Source organism: Zosterops lateralis (genome assembly GCF_965231275.1).
Source record: "Zosterops lateralis genome assembly, chromosome: 15".
Lineage (NCBI taxonomy): Eukaryota > Metazoa > Chordata > Aves > Passeriformes > Zosteropidae > Zosterops > Zosterops lateralis.
The window spans coordinates 6,596,230-6,606,090 of record NC_139775.1 but is presented as its reverse complement, the minus strand read 5'-3'; positions in this window follow the sequence as shown (position 1 = coordinate 6,606,090).

The following is a 9,861-nucleotide window of genomic DNA, read 5'->3' as shown; positions in this document are numbered from 1 at the left end:
CCCTCCGCGCCCCGCAGCGCCGGCACCGGGGAGCACTGGGGGCACCGGGGGAGCACCGGGGGGCACCGAGGGTACCGGGAGCACTGGGGGGCACCGGGGGGCACCGGGAGCACTGGGGGGGCACCGAGGGCACCGGGAGCACTGGGGGGCACCGGGGGGCACCGGGGGGACCGGGAGCACTGAGGGGCACCAGGAGGCACCGGGAACACTGGGGGGAACCGGGGGGCCATCAGGAGCACCGAGGGGCACCGGGGGGCACCGCGGGGGCTTCGGGAGACACCGGCAGCATGGGGAGAGCTGGGGGGGCATTGGGAGGTACCAGGAAGCATCGGGAGCACCGGGAGGCATTGGGACCACCGGGAGCACGGAGGGGCACCGGGAGCACCGGGAGGCATCGGGAGGCACCAGGGGGAACTGGAAGGAGCGGGCACGGCAAGAACAGGAGTTCTGGGGGGGTCTGTGCCCGCCTGCAGTGGGCACACTCCCCGCGGTGCCCTCTCCCCACGCCGCCCCCGCACCTCCCGGCCCCGAGCACCGGGAGGCGCCTCCGGTGGGTCTGCGGGAGCGGAGGGAACCGCCAGTGAGGGGCGGCGGCCGCACCCGCAGCCCGGGGAGCAGCGCGGGGTGCCCCACACGCCAGCCCCGCACACGCCAGCCCCGCACACGCCAGCCCCGCACACGCCGGCCCCGCACACGCCAGCCCCGCAGCTCCACAGCCCGCTTTGGGGTCCCTCCCGCAGCCGCCCCCATCCCTCTCGGGGCGGTCACAGACCCTCAGCCCCCGCAGCATCCCTCAGGCTGTAAGGGTGGAGCTGGGTCCAGGCCACCGAGCGTGAGCCTGCGGGACCGAGGCTCTCCCAGCGTGTCTCAGCAACTGGTTTCAGTGAGCAACACTTGGCATCTCTGTCTCTCTGCTCACCAATGTCATCTGAGGCGCTGGAGGTCTCTCAGCTGGAATGAATGAATGAATGTCTTCGGCTGCGTGACACGTTTCAGCAGCACGGCCACAGCCCGGCTGGGAATGGAGGCCTGGACGGGCACAGCGAGGCAGGGGTGTGGAATAAATCACTGTCAGGAGAGGCCAGGCAGGCACACGGTGAGGATGGGATAAGTGACAGCGCTGGCACAGGGAGTGACAGCTGACACGGCAGAGATCAGCATCCCCGAGAGCCCGGGGCCAGCGCCAGGGCTCGGGTGACAGCCGTGCTGATGCTGAGGGATCCTTCTCGCTCTGGGCACGGACGAGATTTTCCCTTTGGGAACACTTAAATCTATGGTTAATCCCTGTTTAAGGGCCCCGAGGCGCCCCGCGGAGGGGAGGAGCGGGCAGCAGGGCTCTGGTTGGATTTTGGTGGATCTCATGGACAAGGGAGATGGGCCGGGTTGGGAGTTCCTGTGCACGGCTCCCGGGTGAGATCCCCCTGCTCCCAGCCCGAGCCCTGGGCACGGGCACGGCCGTCACAGGCCCAGGGAATGCTGAGCAGCTCTGGGTCTGCAGCGCTCCTCCGACACGGCTGAGACCGAAGGAAAAGCTGTCACGGGGAGGCTCCTCATCCCACTCCCCTGGATCCCGACAATCCAGCCAGGAGATGGAAGAGCTGCCTCGGCAGAGCAGACTGGATGCCAGGGTTTTGCGCTGTAATCTGATTTTCCAGGACAGCTGCAGTCAATAGAGGCTGGGGCCTCGGAACAAAATGCAATGCTGGAACCGTCTGCGGGCTGCAGGTTTTTCACCGGCCCCTGGGCCATGACCGTGCTGCGGCTTTTCCCGGTGGTACCTGCCGAGGGACTCACAGCCCCGGCACCCCGCACCCTCGGGGCACACCCGCCCTGCCGCGCAAGGACTTTGCCCCGCTCCCAGCCTCTAGTCGGAGATGATGGAAATCTCCATCAGCGGCCCCGCGCTCCGGAGCAAACAAAGCCAGCTGTTTATCGCCGCCGCATCAGGACAACGCCGGAGGAGATGGCTCCTTATCGCCGGCGGCATCCGGGAAGCGCTCCGGGAGAACTCTGCCTGTACCAAAGGTCGTGGGCTCCAGCAGCCACCGCAGGGCTGATCCCCGCTGCCCCCAAAGCCAGAGCTCAGGGCACGGCGGCCAGGAGCATCCCCAGCAAGTTTCTCTCCTGGAGGAAAGGCGTGTGCAGAGACACAGCCTGCTCAGAATCGCAGTCACGCCTGGAGATGTTGCTCCTCATATATTTACAGGAACTAATCAGATAACGGCAGCTGAACTAAGGGGGATATATTTGCTAAAAATAGCTTAATGGAACAACAGACGCCTGGAGATACGGCGTGCCTCGGGGAAGCAGGGCCGCGGCATCTGGCAGCGCTCTGAGCGGGGCTAGCCGGTCCTGCATATATGTAAATTTGTTCTTAAAGGCAGAAAAGCAGCTTGTCCCCATCAGGGTGGTCAGCCCAAGAGGGCCGTTGTGCTGCTGTATAAATGTGAGCACGGAGAGGCAGATGGTGCCACCAGTGCCACCTGTGCCAGCAGCCGTGGGGATGGCACCTGCCTCTTGCTCAGCCACCCCAGCCAGGGAACAGAGCTCTGCACGGGGCTGGAGACACCAGGAACCCACCCGGGGCTGAGTGCCGTGCTCTGCCCAGCTGCTCTGCACAAACACTGCACCTCAGGGCTTTCGATCTGCCTGTGTTCTTTGGCATGGAACCTCGCAGGGTTCCGTGTGCCAGAAGTTCCCTGCCGTGCTCAGAGTCAAGCAAGATATTTTGGTGTGAGGCCATCCCTCCCTCCCTCCTCCCATCGCTCCAGGTTGTTCCAAAGCTGGTTCGTGCCACAGCTGCCTCCAGCCTTGGCTGTACCATGGCCTGGGCCTGGCTGGGGTGTCTCCATCCTTGCCTCTCCCAGCAGCCCAGGAGCCTGCCCAGCCTTCTCCCCTCCTGGTCCCGGCTCCTGGCGCCAGCCGGGAGGGAGCAGAGCTGTCTCTCCAGCAGGCAGCCTGCAAGGACGAGCTATTCCCATCAGGCACGATGTCAGCTGTGTCAGCTTGGAAGATATTCATCTTCCATACATGGTGACTGCAGGGAGAATGGTGCAGGCTCTTTCCATGTGCTGCTCGTGGTGCCTCTGCTGTCACCAGTGCCACCAGCTGAGGGTTTGGGGGCTCTCTGTCTGTGCTGGGTGCTGGTGAAACTTTGCCTCAAATCCTGGGGTCAGTTTTGGGTCCTTCATGACACGGAGGTGCTGGAGTGCATCTAGAGAAGGGAATGGGGCTGGGGAAAAGGCTGGAGAATTCCTGAGGGAGCTGGGAAAGGGGTTCACCCTGGAGAAAAGGAGGCTCAGGGGGGACCTTGTGGCTCTGCACAAGTCCCTGACAGGAGGGGACAGCCGGGGGGGTCGGGCTCTGCTCCCAGGGAACAGGGACAGGAGGAGAGGGAACAACCTGAGGCTGGGCCAGGGGAGGCTCAGGGTGGATATTTGGAAGAATTTCCTCCTGGAAATGCTGCCCAGCCCTGGCACAGCTGCCCAGAGCAGTGTTGGAGTCCCCATCCCTGGAGGGATTTCAAAGCCCTGTGGATGTGGCACTTGGGGACATGGGTTAGTGGTGGCTTTGGCAATGCTGAGGAATAGTTGGACTGGATGGACTTCAGAGGCCTTTTCCAACCTAAACCATTCTGTGACTCTCCCAATCACATGTAACTCTGCCAGCTCTGCCCCAAGTCCTTTGCCAAGGGCACACACATCTCTGGGTGCAGAGTGGCTGTAGAGGAAGAGCCTGAAGGCAGTGGGCGGGGAGGTGTGGGAGGGCAGCTCCTGGGGCTGACAGGCAAACACAGAGAGCTCAGGGTCATGTACAGAGCAGCAGATAACCCCCAGAGAGGTCAGACAGAGGGGACAGCCCTGCTGCAGCCAGCACATCCCCATGGAGGGGTACAGGGAAGCAGAGAGAGGTACACAAGGCACGGGACATGGCTGGAGTTGGATCTCAGCTCCCTGCCAGGTGGGTGAGGGCTCTGCTGCCTTGGGAAGGGCCCAGCCCACGCAGCACTGAGCAGGCACCGTTCCCTCCCTCACCAGTTATTGTTCTTCCCTCCCCATCCCTTACTTACCTCTGAACACTTCAATCTCATCGCCTTTGTCAGTGTCGCTGGCTTTTAATTGAAATTCCTCAGACATCTCCTCATCAGCGCAGCCCATCAGTGAGTTTTGTGTGGGAAGTCATTGTTTTCCTTCTGCAGCTGTGAAAGTTAAATTCCAGCGTTTTGCTCGGAGACTGCTTTTGTCTCTTCCCTTTCTGACACTGCCAAGCCCAATCTTTCAATCACAACCTCTTTCCTTTGTCTGGATTTTTCATTTTCCATCTCTCCTCTGCAGAGTCCCTCTGGTTCTATCTCAGGCTCCTCCACTTCTTTGGCCCATCCTGAGGGGCAGCTCCCACCTGTGGCTCCCTCCAGCCTTTGCCAATGTTTTCCTTGCAAAGCACTTGGGAGGTTTGCAGAGCCCAGCTTGTTACTAACTCTTTATTTCTTGGTGTTCAAACCCATAGGAGCAGCATCCAGCTCCCCAGGAGAGTTTGGACACCCTGGAGCTGGGCAGACATTGAGATTTCAGCCCAGGGACAGAGCCTGAGCTCTCCTTCCCCCAACAAACTGCCCCTTCTCCCTCTCAGAAAGGCAAAGGCAGGCAATGAAAACATCTTTCCCACAGGACCCACACTGGCAGCAAAACCACGAGCAGTAGGAGGATGGGGTGGGGTCTGTGCCCCAGTGCCAAGCCAAGGGGGCTCAGTCCCCTCCTCTGGAGCAGAGCTTTTCTGTAATGCCTGGCATGGCCCCATGGGCATCCCCAGGGAACCTCGGTGCTGCCCTGGCCCCCACTGCCCCCTCCCAGAGATAAAAGGGTGATTGTGCCAGGTCCTAATGATCCTGCACTGGGCTGAAGCCAGGAAGTTAATTTTCCTTGTGCCAAGACCAACACGAGCCAAGGTTTCAGGAGCAGAGGGCTGAGTGCAGGGAAGTCTCCAGCTCAGCAGTCACCCACGAGGACTTTGAGACAGGATGAAGAGCTGGATGTTCAAAAGGCCTTTGAAACAGAGGGAGGGCAGAGCAAATGCCCAGCCTGCCTAATATGAGATATTTTCAGGATATTTTGTATATTTTAGATGCTTTTCAGACATGCCTCAGCGGCATAAAATATTTTAGGAATATAATCTCAGCTTGGAAATATCTGAGGTATTTTGTAGCTGTATACAAACACATCCTGAGACAGGGAAGGGTTAGACTGTTGTTGTGGATTCAAAAGCAAACGTGTAAATGTCACAGGTGCCTCTGTTATCCATGCACACTTGGCCTTTTCCATCCCAAAATGATTCACACCAGCCAGACCATGGATGGAGCACGAACCCAACCACTGGTCCTGAGCCTGGCACTGCCTGGAGCCACCACAGCAGAACCCAAGGAGCTGGAACAAATAAATCCCTGAAAACCCTCATCTTTGGAAATTAGTTTGGCACTGCAGAGCTCAAGAGCTCCCACGGGCCAGCCCTGGGATGTGAGCAGTGCTCTGGGCCCTTGTAAAACAATAAACAGTGGTAATGAGCAGCATGGAAATGTGCAGAGAGTCGTAAAGCTGCTGCTCTGGAGGATAAGTCACCCGCTAAGGCCCAGCTGGGAAGAAGCTCCCGATGGATCAGGGGGATGTGTGGCTCCCGGTGCTGTGGCAGCACTGGCTGAGGGTCTGTTCCTGGGCACATCCCCTGGGAGGAAAAGCAAATCCAGCTCCTGAGCGAGGCGGGGAGCAGCAGGAGCCGCTGATGAGGAGCTGGGCTCCCGCTCGCCAGGGGACATGCAAATGAGTGCCCGCAGCGTGCCCAGACCTTCATCAGCGCTAATTGGTGGCAGATGGCTGATGAGACACGGGTAGTGATCCGTCAGCCTCAGGACCAACAGCTTTTGTGTTGCTGCTGTGACACACCTGAGGTGACATTCCCAATCCGAGCGTGAGCCAGTGGCGCCGCTCCAGGTAATTAACAATCTAGGTTATGATGTTGCTGCATCGAGTTCTAAGGCTGTTTGTTACTGTTTTCCAAGGAAGGCTGGACATTTCCTCTTAGAAAAAAAAAATCTAGCGAGCTTGGGCAATTAGTTTTTATTTCAAAATGACAATGTGTGAGCAGCACGGCCAGCCCGGAGCCAGCCGCTTCCAGGCACGCAGAGCTCTGAAGGGCAACCAGCTCCCTAATTCCTGATCTATCCCTGCTCCCTGTTCCCTCTTGTCCTTTAAAAGCCGTGTGCATGTGGCACTTGGGGACACGGGGTAAGGGCGGTACGGGCTCTGCTGGGGGGGCAGTTGCACTGAGTGGTCTTAGAAGGCTTTCCCAACCCGCGGGGTTCGGTCGGTCCGTGACTCCCGGGCTCGTCCCGGGTCTCTTCCCGGTCTCTATCCCGGAGGCGGTGCTAGAGGGCGCCCGGGGCCCGTGAACCGGCACCGGGAGCGATCCGAGCTCCCGGATCTGCCATCGGAGTGATGAGCGGAGCAGCGGGACGGGAATATCGGGGGGAAGCAGGAGCCGGGACTGGGTGATGGAGATGGTCCCTGTGGAGGTCACTCCTCAGGCACCGCAGTGTCGCTGCCCCATCCCTGGCGGGGATTAAACAGACGCCGGGATGTGGCACTTGGGAACGGGGGTTAGTGGTGAGCTTGGCAGTGCTGGGGGCACGGTGGGACTCGGTGGTCTTGGAGCTCTTTTCCAACCTGAATAATTCCACCATTCTATGGTCACACAGGGCAACGACCCGCAGGGATGGATAAAGGCACTTCCTCCCAGGAGAAACAGAGATCCTCAGCTCCTCTGGGAGCCACTTCCACCAGGTGAGAGTTATTTTTAAGCAGGGAAATAACAGCAAATAGAGCTGTTACCACGGCCATACATAAATACAGCTGCTCTCCAAGGGCCCACAGCTCTTGGCAAGGGAGCAGAGAGGTCAAGAGCAGCATTTTCCCTGCCTTTTGTAAGCCTCACATGTGGTACAGTAGTGGCTGGGTGCTGCTGGGGGCAGAAGGCTCCCTGTCCTGGCTCCAATCCAATTTCCAGCTGCGCAGAGTTTCCCCTCCGTGGGCCATGAACACACCTGGACAAGAAGGTGCCTGCACTGAGTGCTCATGGACCTGCACCTGGGTGCTGCAGGAGCCAAACTGTGTTTCATGTGCAGAAATGGGTGCTGGAGAGGGGTGCTGCAGGGTTCCAGGGCTGCCCAAAGCCATCTGCAGCATTTTTGGGATCTGGCTGGGGGCTCTGGAGGCAGCAGGGACATTCCTGGTCAGCCACAGCTCTGTCACGTTTTGCTGAGCGTGGTGTGTCTGGGATGTGCTGGGTGCCTACATGCAGGACTGGGGGGACGGGGAGAATTAACAGCCTCTTCACTGGGGTTTTCATTCTGCTTCAAGTAAACAGTGTTGAGAAACTCTCCTGTTCCTGCCAGTGGGAGGAACCAGCAGAATCCCTTCCCCACAACAAGCCATTCCCAGCCTTGCAGAGAGCAGCAGCCTCCAAACCCCAGAGTGCATTTTCCATTTCCATCATTTTCCCCAGCTGCTGTTTTAAAACCTATCCCAGCTCAGCAACAAGACTTTCCTCCGAGATGAAAAATCGTGATTTGATGTGAACAAATGATTTTCTCGCCGCTGTGTCAAGGTTTGCTCTCTCCTCGCACACTCACTCAAGTATTTCCTTGTTCATTGCCCTTGTTACATCTTGGCAGCCCTAGCTTTTGGGGGAGAGCCCTTAACTTCATTCCATCAGCTGGATTCCATTAGCCAGCTAATCTACTGATTACAATCCACACACAGGATATTTTCTCCTTGCTGTTATCTGAAGAAACATGGGCATCAGTACAAAAGAAAGGGGGGAAAAAAAAACCTACAAAAAGCAATTTACAATCCAGGGAGTGGAAATAAATATATCGTAGTCACATGAGGAAGTAGTAAGCATGGAGCTATTTTGGGCACAATACATCATGCAGAGGATGATGTGTGTTTCAAGCTCATTTCAAGCCCAAAATTCAAGGCACAAAATGTTTGTGGAAAGTAAATTCTCACATACATTAAGCACCATGCCAAGGAGTGGAGTTGGATGCTGTCAGGCTTTGCATTTTAGATTTGTCCAGAGTTTGCATATAGGAAGCCAGAGCCTGAACAGGACGATCCCATAGCTAAAACCACACAGGTGCTGATGGATTCCGTGGAATCAGGACCACCCTGGATCAATCCCACTGGGTAGAGCCAGAGGTGGGGTCTTTTCCAACTGGAACCATTCTGGGATTCACACCCCACAGTGGACACACACCCAGTGCTGAAGGGTCAGTCCCTTGCTCCCTAGAGAATCCCACATACCCAAAATTACAAGTGCCTTTAAAATCCCACATCATTCAACCCCAAACCATCACCTTGGCTAACCCTTCTCTGTCCTGAGTAAACACAGCACGTGTGAAACATCAACAAATGAGTGTGCAATAATCCGCTGTCACAGCTGTTCCACCCTTTCCAAGTGGGGCTGGGGCTGGTTTTGGGGGGATTCCCTCTGTAATGATGCTTCCTTTGGTTGTATGGAGATTTCACTTTAGTTATATTTCTCAGTCACTTTAAATCAGAAATAATTCGGCTCCCCAAGAAGCTTTGGTGGGATGATGGATTGATCTCACCTGGTGTGAGCCACAGCCAGTGCCGGGGGCCAGTGCAGAGTGAAAGTGATATTGAAACCTGATAGATTTGCTGTGTTTGATGGGGGAAAAAAACCCAAACCAAACCAAACCACCAACAACAAAAACCAAAACCAAAACACCACTGGGAGGTACCTGTTCTTCCTCTCTCTCCACGGTACCCGGGTTACCTGCTGTGCTGAAGGTGTGCTACACCCCGAGCATCCTGCAGCTCTTACTGCATCCCACAGCCCTTGGGAACGAGCATCAGCCGTGGAATGGGGTGCCAGAACGGGGGGCTCAGGTAGGCGCATTGCCCCGTGTGCCCAGGCAGTGTCAGACAATTGTCATTGTCACTGTCTGCTCTGCCTGCTGTCTGAGCTGCTCCCCTCGGGGACAACCCTTGTTTCCGGGATTCTTCTGCCCCGGGGATGTTCATGTGTCCCCGGGATGCTGCTGTCCTCGGGATGCCCGGAGTCCCCGGGATGGCCCCTGTGTCCCGGGACCCCCGTTCTCCCGGGATGCTCCTGGCCCCAGGGACAGCCCTGTCCCCCCGGGACCCCCGTTCTCCCGGGATGCTCCTGGCCCCAGGGACAGCCCTGTCCCCCCGGGACCCCCGTTCTCCCGGGATGCTCCTGGCCCCAGGGACAGCCCTGTCCCCCCGGACCCCCGTTCTCCCGAGATCCTCGTTCTCCCGGGACACCTTTGTCCCGCTCCATCTCCGTGGCGCCGGGACACGCCTTTCCCCCGGGATCCCCCTGTTCCCAGCACACCCTTCCCCGCAGGATCTCGCCGTTCCCGCGACACCCCTGTCCCCCGAGATCCCGCCTGTCCCCCGGGACGCTCCTTTCCCACGGCCTCCTCCCGTCTCCGGGCCGCGCGTGCTGTGCCAGAGCGCCCCGCGCCCGCCGTGCCCCGCTGGCCCGTGCCGTGCCGGGAGCCGTGCGGAGCCGGGCCGGAGCGGGGGCGGCCCGGGCTGGAGCGGCGCCGTGTTTCCGCCGAGGAGGGAGGCGGAGCGGGGGCGGCCGCGGCCGGGCGGAGCAGCAGAGCCGAGCGGCGCCGGGCCGGGCCGGGGCTGTCAGCGCGGCGGAGCGGGGCCCCAGCGGGCCGGGCCATGGCGGGCGGGCGCTGAGGGAGCGGAGCGGAGGCGGCCGGGGAGGCGGCGGCGGCGGCGCGCCGGGGCCATGCCATGCCCGTAGGGAGAG